Raw genomic sequence first — 20060 nt, forward strand, 5'->3', positions numbered from 1 at the left:
TGGTAGGAGGCAGGGAGGAGTTCTGCAGGGGAAACATAGTGTCTCAGCTTTACAAGTTGTCTTTTTCAGACTCAGTACCTGGAGCTCAGCATGTTTGCAGGCTTAGCTTCCACTTAGGGAGGGCCACACTTTACAGGAGGCCATGATCCATTATTGCACATGGGTAGCCTGCAGATGTGGCTGAGAGTTGAGTTGTGAGTGGGGTTCCGATCCTTTTCCCCAAGGAGTGTCCTGATCCCATGGAGGTTGGAACTCATCAGGCACAGGATAGGTGGGGAGAAATAAAGACACCGGAGAGGTAGAGATTCAAGATAGTCATAAAAGATAGGCATTGGACACAGAACATGAAGTAGAAATTGAGATACAGCATGGGTGTGGAGACAGGACAGACACAAGACACCCATAGAGACATGCGTTAGAATATGAAGATAAAGGAAATGAATAGAGACATAGATGCAGGATAGGTAAAGAAACATAGGATTGATATAGAGACACAGAAGAGGTCAAGAGACAAAGCAAAGGTAGAAAGACAAGATGCACCTAGAAATATGAGGCAGGAAGGAGAGATGAGATAGGTTAAAAAGTACACTACAGCTTAGGAGATAGGTATGGATGCAGGATTGGTGAAGAGACAGATGTACAGTCCCGGGAGAGGTGTTAAGGCACAGGAAGGTGTAGGGACATGAAAGAGACATAGAGACACGGGAGAGGTATGCAGAGCCCAAACTAGGAATAGAGAGACAGGGTAAGTACGGGGACACAGGAAAGATAAATAGAACAAGATAGGTACAGAGACCCAGTGTAGGTATAGAGACAGAAGAAAGGCATACTGTGATTGTTGGCATTATAACACAAAAAAGAAGCATGAATGTAGTTTGAAATTATATGACAAGTCGATTAATTTACTCTGAATAGAATTGATCAGTTGTGAATAAGACCTGCTTGAACAATGGATCCACGACAGCATCATGTAATATGATCATCAGGAAGAGTGAAGGTTTAAATCAAGTTTTATTCCTAAACTTAAGGTAACCAGGTTATGACCGGATTGGTGATGATGAGAGTCTCTCAACTTCCACCTCTGTGACAACTCCTCCTGACAATGAACTCCTATCTACCTGAAACATCCATCTCTTCCTTTATGTCAGGGCATCTGAGCCCTCATAGGCTCTCATAACCAATTAGTGGGGGTCAGTACCCTAGCAACAGCACAGGGACTGGCCAATCAAATTACATAGTTGACAAATGGGCAAATCTCAAGCTCTCTCTTTGGCTGACCCTAGCAACAGTGGGCCAATCAGTAGCACTGTACAGCTGTCTGCTCCCTTGTCTGTACTAAATGTCCAGAATAATAGGAATACAGAAACAGGATAGACATGGAGCCATAGGATATGTATGGAGACATGAGACTGAGATGGGAACACAGGATGAGGGCAGGTATGGACAAGGAGACACAAAGTCATTCGGACACAGGTAGGTGGAGAGACACAGGATAAATAGAGCAACAAGTTGGGTATAATACACAATAGGTATGGAGACAGAGATTAGACACGGAGACACAAGATATGTATAAAGTCACAGGACAGACAACAACACTGAACAGGTATAGCAACATAAGAATGGAGAGGCAGGTTAGCTATAGAGACATAAAACACAGTTTAAGCACAGAGGTGCTGGATGTGTAGAGGGATAACACCCAAGTGTAGAGAAACAGGGGCCTCTATTTCCTGCAGTGTCTCTGGTGCTATCATACACAAGTCAAGGATTGAGAGCTTCAAGTTCCTGGGAGTGATCATCACCAACAGCCTGTCCTGGTCAAATCATGTAGATGCCACGGCCAAGAAAGCTCACCAGGGCCTCTACTTCCTCAGGAGGCTAAAGGAATTTGGTTTATCCCCTTTGACTCTCGCCAACTTTTATTGATGCACCATAGAAAGCATCCTATCTGGATGCATCACAGCTTGGTACAGCAACTGCTCTGCTCAGGATTGCAAGAAACTGCAGAGAGTTGTGGACACAGCCCAGCGCATCACGGACACCAGCCTCCCCTCCTTGGACTCTGTCATTACCATTCACTGTCTTGGTGAAGCAGCCAGCATAATCAAAGACCCCACCCACTGGGGTCATTCTCTCTTCTCTCCTCTTCCATCGGGCAGAAGATACAGGAGCCTGAGGGCACGTACCATCAGTGACCTACCTCAATGCACTCTGTACTAACTCAATGTAACTGCACTGAGTAATGAAGGGAAGATCCTGCCTGACCAACCTATTAGAGTTTTTTGAGGAAATCTCAGGTAGGGTGGATAGGGGAGAGGCTGTGGATGTTCTGTAATGAGACTTTCAAAAGGCCTTTGACAAGGTCCCGCACAAGAGGCTGATTAATAAGATGACAGCTCATGGAATTACAGGTAGGATATTGGAATGGGTGGAGCATTGGCTGGTAGGCAGAAAGCAAAGGGTGGGAATAAAGGGATCCTGTTCTGGTTGGCTACCGGTTACTAGTGGTGTTCTGCAGGGGTCGGTGTTGGGGCCGCTTCTTTTTTCTTTGTACATTAATGATTTGGATGATGGAGTAAATGGTTTTGTGGCTAAGTTTGCAGATGACACCAAGATAGGTGGAGGAGTAGGGAGTATTGAAGAAACAGGAAGGTTGCAGAGAGACTTAGATAGTTAAGGAGCATAGGCAAAGAAATGGCAGATGAGATTCAATGTTGAGAAATGTGCCATTGCACACTTTGGAAAAAGAAATAAATGGGCAGATTATTATCTAGATGGGGAGAAAATTCAAAGTACAGAAGTACAAAGGGACTTGAGGGTTCTCGTGCAGGATACCCCAAAGGTTAACCACTAGGTCGGACCGACGGTAAAGAAAGCGAATGCTATGTTGGCATTCATTTTGAGAGGTATCGCGTATAAAAGTAGGGAAGTGTTGATGAGGCTCTATGGAGCACTGGTGAGGCCTCATTTGGAATATTGTGTGCAGTTTTGGGCCCCATACCTTAGGAAGGATGTACTGATGTTGGAGAGGGTTTAGAGGAGATTTACGAGGATGATTCCTGGAATGAAAGGGCTTACATACGATGAGCGTTTGTCGGCTCTTGGACTGTACTCACTGGAGTACAGAAGAGTGAGAGGGGACCTCATAGAAACATCTAGAATGTTGCGGCTAAGCTGTTTCCCTTGGTGGGTGAGTCCAGGACTAGAGGGCACAATCTTAGAATTAGAGGGTACCGGTTTAAAACAGAAATGAGGAGAAATTTCTTTAGCCAGAGGGTAGTGAAATTATGGAATTCTTTGCCACGTACAGCTGTGGAGGCCCAATCATTGGGGGTGTTTAAGGAGGAGATAGATAGGTATCTATTTAGTCAAGGTATCAAGGGATACGGGGACAAGGCTGGAAATTGGGGCTAGATAGGAATAGTTTTTAGTGTAGCTCATGGAGCAGAATCGAAGGGCCGAATGGCTGACTTCTGCTCTTTTGTCTTGTGATCTTGTGAATTGACCTGTATGATTGGTGTGCAAGACAAGTTTTTCACTGTACGTCATTACAAGTGACAATAGTAAACCAATACTAATACCAATGCATGATCAACTGAACCAGCAGAGGCGGATCTTCAGTGTAGATCCAGATGCAGTCTTCCTCAGGGGGCAAGCAATGTATTCAGTTGAGGTGGTCACTGCCTGTAGCACATGATCACCCTGCAAGGATCTCCAGGTTGCAACTGTAAGTTGGAATTGGCAAGGAGAGAACAGGGAAAGCAAACTCCAGTGGACTCTTCCTCCTGTCAAACTGCACCTGTTAGGATACATTATCATCCAGTGATGTCTGCATCACTTGTGTCTCGGCAGGTACTCACGCCTGAGGGACTGGCCACTGCTTTATCTGTCTGGCCCCGAAATGATGGCAGCAACAGAAACGTTGCTGTAAGAAGATCAATGCTGAAGGTCTCAAGGACCCTGCAAGGATAGCTCTTCTCAGACACGGTCTTACAGATAACTGGACAACCCCCAACCAACAGGAGCCACAGTGTTCACAGTGACTGGACTACCCTGAAGTCCATCATAATTGACTCCTGTGAACTCATCAAACATGACTTCCCTTTCAGAAACCACAGTGACTTTGTTTGATAGCATTAAGCTTCTCTGTCACTCACGACTTCTTCCTTAACTATAGACTTCCAGCATCTTTCCGACAACAGATGTTAAGCTTATTGGTCTGTAGTTTCCTGGTTTTTGTCACCTCCCTTCCAAAATAAGGGCATCACATCTGGTGATTTTCCGATCTGCTGGCAACCACCCAGAACTCAGTGAGTTTTGCAAAACATCAACCAACATTTCTACTACTTTGCAGCCACTTCCTTTAAGACCCTTGAACATAGACCAACGGATCTTGGTGAGTTGAATGCCTTTGGTTTCATTAGCTTGTCCAATACTTTGTCACTTCTCATAGGAACGACTTCAAGCTCTTCCCTCCTATTTGAGTCTAGCCTATCGGCTATTCATGGGATATTTACACTGACTTCTACCGTGAACACTGAGGAAAAGTAATGGATTGAATTGTCTGTCATTTCCTTGTTTCCTGCTATTAACTCCCCAGTTGCACTCTCCAGGGACCCCACACTTACCTTGGCCACCTGTTTCCTTTATTTAAATCCATACAAGCTCTTGCTGTTTGCTTTTGGCATTAATTGCTGGTTTTCTCTCAAGATCAATTTTTTGCCCTCCTTATTGGCTTTTTAGTCTCCTGATGCTGGTTCCTGAAAAATTCCCAGTCTTCTGGTCTACCTCTAGTTTTTGCCACTTTGTATGCTATATTCTCCTTAACGTCCTTGATGAAGGCAGACGTCAATGATAAAAATTTACCATCACCTTCCGTGCACCAACTGTTGGTACGTTAATTGATGACTGTAAGTTGCCCCTAGAGTGTAAGTAGAATCTGGGGGGTAGTTGATAGGAACGTAGAGAGAATGAAACATGGATTTAAAGTAGGATTAAGGTAAATGGATGCTTGGTGGTTAGTGCAGACTCATTGGGCCGAAGGGCCTTTTTCCATGCTGTATGTCTCTCTGATCCTGATTGTATGACTTCTGGAAACTCCAGTCCCATAATGGTTCAAAATGTAGAAGGACTATAGAAGTTGAGTATAGAAGTTGGGATGTTTTGTTGCAGTCATACAAGGCATTGGCGAGGCAGCATTTGGAATATCGTATTCAGTTTTGGTCACCTTGCTATAGGAAAGATGCCATTAAGGTGGAAAGTGTGCAGAAGAGATTTACAAGGATGTTTCTGGGACTTGAGGGACTGAGTTACGGAGAGAGGCTGAGCAGGTTGGGACTTTTTTCATTGGAGTGTAGGAGAATGATGGGTGGTCTTACAGAGGTGTATACAATCTTAAGGGACATAGATAGAGTGAATGCTCATTGTCTTTTTCCCAGGGTTGGGGAATCAAGGACATAGATGAGAGGGGAAAGATTTAAGAGGAACCTGAGAGGCAACTTTTTCTCCCGGAGGTTGGTCAGTGTGTGGAATGAGCTGCCAGAGGAAGTGGTTGGGGCAGGTACATTAACAACATTTAAAAGGTACTTGGACAGAATCATGGATAGGAAAGGTTTAGAGGGATATGAGCCAAACGGGGGGAAATGGGACTAACTTAGATGAGAATCTTGGTTGGCATGGACCAGTTGGGCCAGAGGGCCTGTTTCCGTGCTATGTGACTCTATGACTTTGCAGAATGGCATTGAAAATCTTGAGTTCATTCATCAGAAATACACAGAGATCCAGTGTAAAGAGCATTAGAAGTCCACCAACTCCCAAACTACCCAAAGAGTCGATCAAGCACCACCTGCCCCACCTGTGGCAGTTTGTGGGTCTCATCAACAAAGTCAGAAGCCTCAGAACCGAGTGGAAGGAAGTTATTCTTGACTGTGAAGGACACCCTGACAGAGAGAGAGAGAGATACAGGATAGGTATAGAAAAGAAGGTTAAGATTTATGCAATAGTTAGAGGAAGGTACTATAAGGATAGAGATACAGGGCAGGTATACCCACACATGAAAGATAAAGTGGGATAGGATGGTGTAGGGACATAGGATCGGTATGAAGATGCAGGATAGATATGGAGAAACCAGATGGATATAGAGATGCAAAGTCACATGCAACATATATAGACACAAAAGAAATATAGAGATACAGGACAGGTGCCAGGGCACAGAATAGGTATACATACACAGCTAGGTTATGGAATCATGTAGGTACAGAGATACAATATAGAAAAGAAACATAGAAAAACCTACAGCACAATTCAGGCCCTTTGGCCCACAAAGCTGTGCCGAACATGTCCCTACCCTAGAAATTACTAGGCTTTCCCATAGCCCTCTATCTTTCTCATCCCCATGTACCTATCCAACAGTCTCTTAAAAGACCCTATTGTATCCGCCTCCACCACCGTTGCCGGCAGCCCATTCCACGCACTCACCACTCTCTGAGTAAAAAACTTACCCCTGACATCGCCTCTATACCTACTCCCCAGCACCTTAAATCTATGTCCTCTTGTGGCCACCATTTCAGCCCTGGGGAAAAGCCTCTGACTATCCACCCGATCAATGCCTCTCATCATCTTATACACCTTTATCAGGTCCCCCCTCATCCTGTCGCTCCAAGGAGAAAAGGCCGAGTTCCCTCAGCCTGCTTTCATAAGGCATGCTCCGCATTCCAGGCAGCATCCTTGTAAATCTCCTCTGCACTCTTTCTATGGCTTCCACATCCTTCCTGTAGTGGGGCGACCAGAACTGAGCACAGTACTCCAAGTGGGGTCTGACCAGGGTCCTATATAGCTGCAACAATACCTCCCGGCTCCTAAATTCAATTCCACGATTGATGAAGGACAATACACCATTTGCCTTCTTAACCACAGAGTCAACCTGCGCAGCCACTTTGAGTGTCCTATGGACTTGGACCCCAAGATTCCTCTGATCCTCCACACTGCCAAGAGTCCTACCATTAATACTATATTCTACCATCATATTTGACCTACTTTGCATCCTATCTATGTCCCGCTGTAACTTCTGACAGCCCTCTATACTATCCACAACACATCCAACCTTTGTGTCATCCGCAAATTTACTAACCCATCCCTCCACTTCCTCATCCAGGTCGTTTATAAAAATCACAAAGGGTAAGGGTCCCAGAACAGATCCCTGAAGTACACCACTTTTCACCAACCTCCATGCAGAATACGACCCTTCAACAACCACACTTTGCCTTCTGTGATCCAGCCAGTTATGGATCCACATTGCAATGTCCCCTTGGATCCCATGCCTCCTTACTTTCTCAATAAGCCTTGCATGGGGTACCTTATCAAATACCTTGCTCAAATCCATATACACTACATCTATTGCTCTCCCTTCATCGATGTGTTTAGTCACATCCTCAAAAAATTCAATCAGGCTCGTAAGGCAGGACCTGCCCTTGACAAAGCCATGTTGACTATTCCTAATCATATTATACCTCTCCAAACGTTCATAAATCCTGCCTCTCAGGATCTTCTCCATCAGTTTACCAGCCACTGAGGTAAGACTCACTGGTCTATAATTTCCTGGGCTATCTCTACTTCTTTTCTTGAATAAGGGAACAACATCCACAACCCTCCAATCTTCTGGAACCTCTCCCCTCTCCATCGATGATGCAAAGATCTTCATCAGAGGCTCCGCAATCTCCTCCCTCGCCTCCCACAGCAGCCTGGGGTACATCCCATCCGGTCCCGGTGACTTATCCAACTTGATGCTTTCCAAAAGTTCCAGCACCTTCTCTTTCCTAATATCTACATGCTCAAGCTTTTCAGCCTGCTGCAAGTCCACACTACAATCCCCCAGATCTTCTTCCGTAGTGAATACTGATGTAAAGTATTCATTAAGTACCTCCGCTATTTCTTCCAGATCCATAACACTTTCCCACTGCTGCACTTGATAGGCCCTATTCTTTCGCATCTTATCCTCCTGCTCTTCACATACTTGTAGAATGCCTTGGGGTTTTCCTTAATCCTGCCCGCCAAGGCCTTCTCATGTCCCCTCCTGGCTCTCCTAATTTCCTTCTTAAGATTTTTCCTGTTAGCCTTATACTCTTCCAGATCTCTAACATTACTTAGCTCTCTGTACCTTTTGTAAGCTTTTCTTTTCCTTTTGACTAGATTTATTATAGCCTTTGTACACCACGGTTCCTGTATTCTCTCGTGACTCCCCTGTCTCATTGGAACATGCCTACACAGAACTCCACACAAATATCCCCTGAATATTTGCCACATTTCTTCCGTACTTTTCCCTGAGAACATCTGTTCCCAATTTACTCTTCCAATTTCCTGCCTGAGAGCCTCATAATTCCCTTTTTTCCAAGTAAACGCCTTTCTAGTCTGTCTGTTACTATCTCTCTCCAGTGCTATCGTAAAGGAGATAGAATTATGACCACTATCTCCAAAATGCTCACCCACTGAGAGGTCTGACACCTGACCAGGTTCATTTCCCAATACCAAATCAAGCACAGTCTTACCTCTTGTAGGCCTATCTACATATTGTGTCAAGAATCCTTCCTGAACACACTTAACAAACTCCACCCCATCCAAACCCCTCACTGTCTGGAGATGCCAATCGATGTTTGGGAAATTAAAATCTCCCATCACAACAACTCTGTTATTCTCACACCTTTCTAGGATCTGCTTCCCTATCTGCTCCTCAATATCCCTGTTACTATTGGGCGGCCTATAAAAAACACCCAGTAAAGTTAGTGACCCTTTCCTGTTCCTAACCTCCACCCACAGAGACTCCGTAGACAGTCCCTCCATGACATCCACCTTTTCTGCAGCCGTGACACCATCTCTGATCAACAGTGCCACTCCCCCACCTCTTTTACCTCCCTCCCTGTCCTTTCTGAAACATCTAAAACCTGGCACTTGAAGCAACCATTCCAGTCCCTGAGCCATCCAAGTCTCTGTAATGGCCACCACATCGTAGCTCCAAGTATTTATCCAAGTTTAAGTTCATCTGCCTTGTTCACAATACTCCTTGCATTAAAATAGACACATCTCAAACCTGTCTGAGCACGTCCCTTCTCTATCACCTGCCTATCCTCCCTCTCGTACCTACTATTAGCTTTCTCCATTTGAGAGCCAAATACCTCTTCCCCAGTCTCTCCAGTTCGGATCCCACCCCCCAACAAATCTCGTTTAAACTCCCCCTTAAACTTCCTATAGATATGGAAATTCAGGATAGATATGTAAATGCAGGACAGACTAAAAAGCATAGCATAGAGACAAGGAGCATGCATCGTGATCGGTAAAGGGACAGGATAAGTATAGATGTACCTGATAGTTATCAAGAGGCAGGATAGCCACAGGGATATAGGATGTGCATGGTAACCGAAGGACAGGTATAGAGAAAGGACGGATTTAAAGACATTAGATGTGTATAGGGATATGAGATAGATGCAGAGGAACAGGAAATGTAAGGAGATACAAGATAAACACAGAGACATGAGATATTTTGAGGGATACAGGGTAGACGTAGAGACAAAGTACAATTTTAGATGCATAGATTGTTATAGAGATCCAGGTCAGGTAGAGATATGCGGTAAAAGTACAGAGGCATATTATGGGTTTTGAGACACGGGTAAAAGAAACATTTAGAGAGGCAGGGAAGGTACAGGTGCATTTTATTACTTCAGGGAATGAGTTAGGGAAATTTTCTCACATCCTCCTCTTTAGAGAGAACGAGGACGAGAGGAGACATGATAGAGGTGTACAAAATATTAAGAGGAATAGATAGAGTGGACAGCCAGTGCCTCTTTCCCAGGGCACCAATGCTCAATACAAGAGGGCATGGCTTTAAAGTAATGGGTGGGAAGTTCAAGGGAGATATCAGAGGAAGGTTTTTTATCCAGAGAGTGGTTGGGGCATGGAATGCGCTGCCTGGGGCGGTGGTGAATGCAGGTACTTTGGTCAAATTCAAGAGATTACTAGATAGGCATATGGAGGAATTTAAAACAGAAGGATACGTGGAAGGAAGGGGTTAGATAGTCTTAGGCGAGGTTTAAAGGTCGGCACAACATTGTGGGCCAGAGGGCCTGTATTGTGTTGTACTGTTCTATGTTCTATGAAAGGTGAGCCCTAGCAAAGGAATGCTCTCCTCTGTAGGATTAGGCTTCTGACAGAATGTCTCTTGGTCACACGGGGGCAGCAACTTCAAGAAGATTCCATGTACTAAATAAGCAACAAGAAGTTCCAAATTTGCACAGAACGGAAAAGCATGTGAAAAAGAATCCATTCCCCTTACATGTCTCCCAGTTAGAGGTGATCACAGGTCTGGTGCTGAAAATAAAGTTCGGTGAAGAGGTGACTAGATGGAAGATCCAGGATAAACAGAGACCTCCTAAGTTCAATTTTTGGAAACACTGGAGATTTATACTTTTTTTCAATGGCTAAATGGAAACTTGGAGCTGAGACAAGTTTCACATTCATACTTAAAATACTTGACAGGGTATTTTGCTCTAGGGGATGGGACAGCTGAGATGCAATAGATATAAGCAGGGAAAGTTTGGATCAAGCCAGATACTGCTTCCAAATCCATGTTTCACTCCTCTTGGATTTACATGTCACCTGCAACTGATTGAAGGAAATTCTGTTTTTAAACCTTAGTTGCAATGTCCCATCAAAGTGTTTATTATTAGACTATTCTTTGTATTAGGCTGAAAGAAGGGAATGAGAATAGTTTAGACTTGGCACAGGTCTGATAAGAGGTATTTGACTTGTTCTTATTCCTAGTGCAATTTGGTGATGGGAAGTAATTCCCTTGATAAATTAATACTGAGTGAAAGGAAATGGAAGAAAGGTAAAACAATACAATAACATTTTAATTCTCTCTGCACTTCTTCCTTCAAAATTCTTTCTTTATATTTACATCTTTTTTGATTTGTTTTTGTGATTTTTTTTCCCGTTTATAACTCTATATCCATATTCACAATGAAAACTGGCTATGTAAACATGTCACATTGTAATTGCACTCTGCTGCCAGCAGTGGTGCAGCAGCCTGGGTTTGCATCTGCCAGCTGACACTGTCCAGAATCTCTCTGCTGAGGCTGTATGGTGCTGAGTTTTCTTCTTTAATTATGAGCTGTAATACAAAGTTGAAGTGTTTTATAAAAATAAGGACAGTCTGTCTCGCTTTAAAATGTGGAATGAATTTTGCCTGCATGCCCCTGTCCAATAATTTCCTGCCCTTTAAACTTTTAAATCACACTTGCTCTTGACCTCACTTGCACAGCAGCACTGGATAAGGACTAGACTTGGCAGGGATATCACTAAATATTTTTGTTGAATCTTTTTGCTTTGATTCCAACACTGCATGTGTAGCCAAGCTCTGTTACTGCACCCTAAACTCACCTTGTATTCTCGCCAATGTGCAATCTGTTAATTTGCAAAATTTATTAGGTTTGAAAAAGTTTAACATATAACACAGAACATGGCTATATAAACAGTGGAGGAAATATTGTAGAAGCAATGTGTCAAGCATAATTTTACAGGAAAATGTATTTGTCAAACGTAGGAACTTATGAATTAGGAGCAGGAGTACGCCACTCAACCCTTTCTGCTTGTTCTGCTGTTTAATATTATCCTGCTGATCTGATTGTAACCTCAACTCCACATTCCTGTCTCTCTGTGGTAACCTTTCACCCTCTTGGTAATCAAATATATATTTACCTCTGCGTTAAAAATACTCACAGACTCGGTTCCACTGCCCTTTGAGGAAGTGTTCCAATCCTCTGAGAGAATAAGTTTTTCCTCATCTCTCCCATAAATGGGTGACTCTTTTAAATAATGATCCATATTTCTAGATTGTCCCACAAAGGAAACATCCTCTCCATGTCCACCTTGTCAAGACCTCTCAGGATATCATATGTTTCAATCAAGCCTCCTCTCTTCTAAACTAACAAGTCCTGAAGATGGGTCCTGACCCGAAATGTTGACCGCCTGCTTTTCTGCATGGATGCTGCCTGGCCTGCTGAGTTCCTCCAGCATCATCGTGTTTTTCATCTAGATTCCAGCATCTGCAGCCCTTTGTTTCTCTTTCTTCAGCAAACACAAGTCTTGCCTGCCAGCTTTTCCTCATAAGACAACCTACCCTTTCTAGTATTAGTCTTATAAACCTTTTCTGAACTGCTTCCAAAGCACTAATATCCTTCTTTAAATAAAGAGACCAATACTGTACACAGTTCTTCAGTTGTAGTCACATCAATGGCCTGTATCAATGAAACATAACCTCCCTACCTTTGTACTCAGTTCCCCTACTAATAAGCAGTAACATTCTGTTAGCTTTCCTAATTACTCTACCTGCCCACTAGTCTTTTGCCAATCATTAGGACACCCTGACCTCTCTGCATATCAGAACTCTAATCTCTCACCATTTAGATAATACAGCTTTTATTTTCCCTGCCAAAATGGACAGTTTCACACTTTCCCACATTGTTCTCCATTTACCAGACCCTTATGCACTCATCTAACTTATGTACTGTATATCCCTTTGTAGCCTCCTTAGATTCTCTTCATAACTTATTTACCTGCCTGTCTTTGTATCATCATACCTGTTGCAACCATATCTTTGGTTCCTGCATCCAAGTCATTTTTATAATCCGTGAAAACCTGAGGCCCCAGCTCCAATCCCTGTGGCACACCACTTGTTACACCTTGCTCCACGGAGAGTCCTGGACTCAGCCGGTTCCATCTCAGGTACAGCTCTCCCCAGCATTGAGGACATCTACAAGAAGCGATGTCTCAGGAAGGCGGCATCCATCATCAGGGACTCTCACCATCTAGGCCATGCCCTCTTCTCGAGAAGCCTGTAGAGCCACAAGGTCCTACAACACCTTCTTCCCCACTGCCATCAGGTTCTTGAACCAACCTGGGACACCTTAACACTATCTCAGACTATATATTTTTTCTCTCGCTCAGTCTTGCACTAGTGTCGTTTATTTTGCACACATGTAAGTTATGTATAATTTACATTAATTTAAGTTTATATTAACTTATGTTTGTCCTCGTCTTGTAAAGTACTGTGATGCTGCTGCAAAATGCTAATTTTCATGGCATTTATACCCTATGCATATACGCCTATGACAACAATAACAAGAAGTCCCAACACTTTATGAAAAGTCTTCTGGAAATCTAAATGTAGTACATCCACAGCACATGTTACTTCTTCAAGGAGTTCCAATAAATTAATGAAACATGATTTCCCTTTCAGAAAACTATGTTATCATTGCCTGACCACCTTGAATTTTTTTGAAGATCACACTGTAACATATTTCATAAGAGCTTTTAACATTTTATTGTCAACAGCTAATTCTCCCCATGTTTGCCTGGGTTTCCTCCGGGTTCTCCGGTTTCCTCCCACACTCCAAAGACGTACAGGTTAGGAAGTTGTGGGCATGCTATGTTGGCGCTGGAAGCATGGTGACACTTGCGGGCTGCCCCCAGAACACTACGCAAAATGATGCATTTCACTGTGTTTCGATGTACATGTGACTAATAAAGGTATCTTATCTTATCTTATCTTATCTTATCTTATCTTATCTTATCTTATCTTATCTTATCTTATCTTATCTTAGCTTAGCTTAGTTTAGCTTAGCTTAGTTTAGTTTAGTTTAGTTTAGTTTAGCTTAGTTTAGCTTAGTTTAGCTTATCTTATCTTATCCTATCCTATCCTATCCTATCCTATCCTATCCTATCCTATCCTATCCTGTTGAGTAAATGATATGGTAACAAAAAATAGTCAACAAATTTGGGGGAATTTTAGATTTTGCGGTTTATTGTTAATATTTGGATTATAAAAATTTTCTTAATCATTGCATTGGAACATTAAAATTTAAATTTAGTAGCTGTTCAGCATCCAACTTACAACTGGTTTAGTTTCTTTATCAAAGTTTGCAGCTTTGCAAAGAGTAGATCAGGTTCCATTTCAGGACTTAGGCACAAGAATATAAATGGGTTTCCTGGGCATTATGGAGAGAATGTTGCATTGTCAGAGGTGCCGTCTTTCAAATATTTTGCTAGTGGATATGAAAAAGCCCACAGCACTACTTGGAAGATTAGTGAGGAAACATAGAATTGTACAGCACAGAAATGGGTCCTTTCAACCAGCCTTATCCTTGCTGAACGATGCCTGTCTATGCTAATCCCATTTGCCTGTAATAGGTCCATATCTCTCGACGTCTTTCCTATCAAGGTACTGTTGTAATTGTATCTGCCTCTACCACCTCCTCTGGCAGCTCATTTCAGATAACCACCAACTTCTAAGTCTCCTTTAAATCTCCTTTAAATCTCTCCCCTCTCACCTTATACCTGTAGCTTCCAGTCCTAGACTCCCCTGCCCTGGGAAAAAGACTCTATCTATGCCCCTCTTAATCTTATAAACCTCTATAAGGTCACTTCTCAACCTACTACGCTCCAGTGAGAATCAATATCTCCTAGTAACCAAATCCCTCCATTCCAGGCAACATCCTGGTGAATCTCTTCTGCACCGTCTCTATTGCTACCACATCCTTCCTGTAGTGTGGTGACCAGAAGTGCACACAATACTCCAACTATGGTCTAAACAATGTTTTGTACAGTTGCAAAATGATATCCCACTCTTATACTCAATGTCTCATTCTATGAAGGCAAGTATACCAAATGCCTTCTTTACTACCCCAGTTATCTGTGTTCCAACTTTCAGTGAGCTATGGAGTTGCACCCCAAGCCAAGAAAGCTCACCGGCGCCTCTATTTCCTCAGGAGGCGAAAGAAATTTGGCAAGTCCCTGTCAACCTTTACCAATTTTTATTGATGCCCCATAGAAAGCATCCTATCTGGATGCATCAGGGCTTGGTATGGCAATTAGTCTGCCCGTGACCTCAAGAAACTTCAGCGCATTGTGGATACAGCTCAGCACATCATGGAAACCAGCCTCCCCTTCATGGACTCTTGTCTATACTTCTCACTGCCTTATTAAAACAGCCAGCATGATCAAAGACCTCACACCTTGGACATTTTCTCTTCTCCCCTCTCCCATCAGGCAGAAGATACAAACGCCTGAAAGCACGTACCACCAGGCTCAAGGACTGCTTCTATCCCACTGTTATAAGACTATTCAATGGTTCCTAGTACGATCAGATGGACTCTTGACCTCACAATCTACCTCGTTATGGCCTTGAATCTTATTGTCTGCCTGCACTACACTTCCTCTGTAACTGTTACAATTTATTCTGTATTTTGTTATTGTTTTACCTTGTACTACCTCAATGCACTGTGTAATGAATTGATCTGTGTGAATTGTATGCAAGACAAGTTTTTGACTCTACTTGGTACATGTGACAATAATAAATCAATACCAACCAATTCCAATTCTGTTCATCACTGTTCCTGAGGTCCCTGCCAGTTACACTATATGTTACACTGTACACTTTACACTACAGAATTTGACTTCCCTAAGTGCATTACAGGCATCCCTTGTGTTATGGAGGGGTTGCATTCTGAGAAAATGTCCCTGAGAATCAATACATAAATGCAAGTTTGTTCTTCCTTCACAAACAAGCTCATAGTGATGTGTCCTTAAGCATGATACATATTATCTCTGTGTCCGTGTGTGCTCATCTTGTAATCTAATGGACAGGAGAGTCTTGTGGTGTGATTTCTTTGCATAAGTATTACTTTTTATAGACAGTAAGTCTGCAGCAAGTCCAGAAGTTTTAATGTGTAAATAGTTTTAAGGATTCTCTCTCTCAAATTAACTTTGACATCATAGAAGAAGTATGCTGTGTCTCACTGCATTTTTGAAGACTTTGCATTGTTCTCATTTAGAATTGACTGTAATAAGATAATTATAACCCTCAGTTTGCAGAAATCTTAATCTATACATATTTTCAAGGATCATTGTTATTGTGTCTGCATAAACTATGAATGTATTCCATAAAAATGAAATAAGTAACTGTCTTATAATATTGAAACCTATTATATTTAAAACAGGCATAGGTCAGGCTTTGGAAGTAAAATCCTAAATATTGTTATGTGGTAATTATAAAAGCAACTACAATATCAGAAGAAAATTACATCAATTTATGAATGCCCCAACTGAATCTATATTCATTAACATATTCCAGGCAGATCCATAGCTAAATAAATTGCTAATGTAATATTTCAGTAACATTTTATATAGTGAAGGGCAAAATTTCAGGAATTCATACAGGAGGGAATAAATTTCCTGTATGTTTTTCACACAGTCTTGTGGAAGGTGCAGGGAAAAAAAATGATCAACATGTCCATCATTCAAAATTCCAGAACACAACAGTGGACCAATAGTGGCAAAGCAAATTGACAGAACATTGATATCAAATAGTGGTTAACATGGCAATAAACACCCAGCCCCTAGAAATCATGCCAGAACTGAGCATTTGTTTGCCTTTGTTATGGAAAAAAAATGTATTTATATTGCTTTTTGTCAACACCTGCTTCCACAACATATATCTATTGTCATGAAGTTGTGCTGTTAGCCACCTGCCACCGTTGACGCACTTTGTTTTGACGCACATCCTTACCCCAACACTCACTCCAGGCCCTTGTCCACACTGAATCACTTCACTCCATCGATATTTTTAGCTCTTGGCTGTGTGTACTTCCCAGTTGACACTGAGCTAGAAATATTGTCTGACTTCCACACAGCCGAAAGGATTACCAAGTCTTCCTTCCTCCAAACATGAAAGGGCAAACCAAAATCCAGTTTGTATGGGAAACAGCCATCATTAGTCAGACAAATAGATTTCTCACTCTTCCATGAGGGTTAAGAGATTGAAAGGACAAACAGGAATTATTTGATGTGTTTTCCCCACTTTGTGAACTCAACAATGTCAGGAGGGCTGTTTCTGTTATTCCGGTGTGGTGAGAAATTGTGAATGAAGTAAGAAAATTGGGAAGGAAGATAATCACTACTGGATTTTCCCATGCAACGTAACAAGAAAGAAATGATTATCAGTTTGTCATCCTAGCTTGTTAATCATCCCAGAACAGAAAAACACATTAAAAGATGTGATGCAATGCCATATTTCTGCGCACGCAACTGGTGGCTTTGTGTGTACCTCTGAGATGCCTGTACTTCTTCTGTGTTGCAGTAAGTCCAAAGCAGCAAGGACTGACTTTTCTCTGCAAAGTCAGAATGCTGGAAGTGCTGGAATCCATGTAATGATGTTAAATAAAGACAGAAAATGCAGGTCAGGAATTATCTGTGGAGGAAGAAGCAGAGTTTACATTTCAGGTTGATGAATTTTCATTAGAACCAGACAAACTTACAGACAGCAGGGGCTTCTTAAGCAAGTACACAAAGAAGGACGGGAGTGATGTCGGTGGAGGGAAGAATCAAGCAGCGAGTAAGGCTTGCACGAGGTCGAAGGCAGGAGGAATGAGAAGTGAGAAAGGATGATGGTGCAGGGCTAAATGGGATGTTAATGAGACAAGTAAAGAAACCAAGGATTGGTGTAAAGGAGATGTAAGGACTGAAGCAGTGTCATTTTCGCAAGCCATTGCCTGAAAGTGGAGAGCCTTTTTGGTTATATATAAATAAGTTTATACATAAACTCTTTTAAGTTTATGTGATATCGGTTCCCTCCCACATCCCAAAGACATGCGGGTCGATGGTTAATTGGCCACAACTGTACATGGGTGGGAGAATCTGGAGGAAGTTTCTGGGACGAGGTTACATGGAAAATTAGTGGGGAGTTGTACGGAGAACCAACATGGATTCAATGGGCCAGACTGCTTCCTACCACATTGCCAAGGAAAATGGAGATATGGAAAAGCGTGACTAAAGAAAGTAAAACGTTCTGGTATTTCTTTGTTGTGTACAAGTGCATCTGTGGGCACAAGAGTTGACCCTTGTCTTTGAATATTCAGAAGGATTTTACAGATGCTTTGCAGTGCTGTGTAATTTGAGTCTGGAGTAGGCAGGGTGAATCTGCCTCTGCATAACTCTGCACAATCCCATGATGGATGAAGTAATTTGCATTATCTGACATGCGACCATAAAATAATTAGAGAGTTTGGCAAGGTAGCTGCAGGGAGGATGTTTTCCATGGCTGAACTTGGGATCACGGACGCAAAATAAGCTGTGGGCCATTTAGGACAGAGATGAAGAGAAATTCCTTTGGGCAGAGGGTGGCCAGTAAGATTAGGCAGCTTGCCATCAGTGGAAGAGCAACAAACTACCCTATGATTAAAGATCATTTAGAGTCATAGAGTCATACAGCACAGAAACAGGCCCTTCTGCCCAACTGGTCCATGATAACAAAGATGCCCCATCCAAGTTAGTCCTATTTACCTGTGTTTGGCCCATATACTTCCAAACCTTTCCTATCCATGTACCTATCCAACTGCCTTTTACAAGTTATTTCTTATAAGCCATCCATATCCATTTGTCCATTGGTGATTTAAAAGGGAGCTCCTGTTCTAACTAGAAAACAGTCATGCACTGCACGCTTTCTATATCCTAATGACAAGAGATGTATGCCTGCTGTATCTTTGATCAAACCCATCAGATGACGCACTGGTACAAAACAAAATCCCTTCCTTAAGAAGAACATAATATACAGAGAATTACATCTTTAATAAGTGATATTTGCTCTGCAATAATATTATAAAGGACCTGACTAATTTAAAAAACATTGGGCCTTGCTTTCCATCCAAGATATTATGAGACATATCCTTGTCTATAAATAACACACTAGCCATGTCAGAGAACAGGCAGCAGCATAGCAATAACTGGAAAGTGCAGAATTCGGAAGAGTATGGTGTCATTTTTTGGCTTCCAGAAGTGTCGCAGGAAGTAATTTTAAAACGTCTGCAGGGAAAAAAAATTGTTGACCAAACCACTAAACTTTTCAATTGGCTGTGGCATGTGGTCATTGCATCACGCAGTTGAAAATGTCTCTTAAATGACATCCTGTATGCTAAGGTTATGAAAGGCAGGATGAGAAGCTTATTTCCCACTGATCACTTGACTCTAGCACTGCATGGTAATAACATGATGCATAAAAGCCTTTATCTTCAATTGTTACAGGCTAATAAAACTATATAGTGATGAAATATGCAGCAGAGTTTTGGGGCACTTTCTGTTTCTTGCCTGAGAAACCCAAAAGTCTTGTCCATTTATCGATGAATCAAAATGTTGGGAAGAATTAGCTGAAAAACTTACAGCACAGGAAGGCTGAATATTTGAGGAACTGGTTATTATGGCTCTTCCCAATCAATGAGGAAATTGAGTTTACTGAATCACAGAACATTGCTGAAGGGTTCAGTATGTTAAAGGCAATCATGGTTTACCATTGCAATTAAGAAACAGTGCTGAGTCCTTTTTATTTGTAGCCAAACAGCAGAACAGTTCTGCCCATGCTTAGGTTCATCGATGCAAAGTTCAACAGGAATGATGAATATATCTGGTTGGAGTAGGTTTCAGGTTCCTAACCTTAAACAACCATCCTGTGATAATTTGTTTCTTTGGTAACCTTTAAACCTACATGTTGTGAATATGGTTGTCAATGAAAGTGCAATACGAGTAAATAGAGTGGTAAAGAAGGTGCATGGTATGCTTGCCTTCATCACTAGGGGCATAGAGTACAACAGTCAGAAGCCATGTTGCAGTTGTATAAAACTTTGGTTAGGCCGCACTTGGAGTATTATGTGCAATTCTGGTCACCCCATTACAGGAAGGATGTGGAGGCTTTGGAAAGGGTGCAGAAGAGGTTTGCCATGATGTTGCCTGGGTTAGAGGGCATGAGCTATAAGGTGAGGTTGGACAAACTTGCATTGTTTTCTCTGGAGCGTTGGAGGCTGAGGGGAGACCTGATAGAAGTTTATAAAATTATGAGAGGCATAGATAGGGTAGATAGTCAGAATCTTTTTCCCAGGGTAGAAATGTCAAATACAAGACGGCATAGCTTTAAGGTGAGAGGGGGAAAGTTTAAAGGATGTATGCGGGGCAAGTTTTGTTTTACACAGAAA

The sequence above is a fragment of the Pristis pectinata genome, chromosome 18, assembly GCF_009764475.1.
Source record: "Pristis pectinata isolate sPriPec2 chromosome 18, sPriPec2.1.pri, whole genome shotgun sequence".
In the NCBI taxonomy this organism is placed as follows: domain Eukaryota; kingdom Metazoa; phylum Chordata; class Chondrichthyes; order Rhinopristiformes; family Pristidae; genus Pristis; species Pristis pectinata.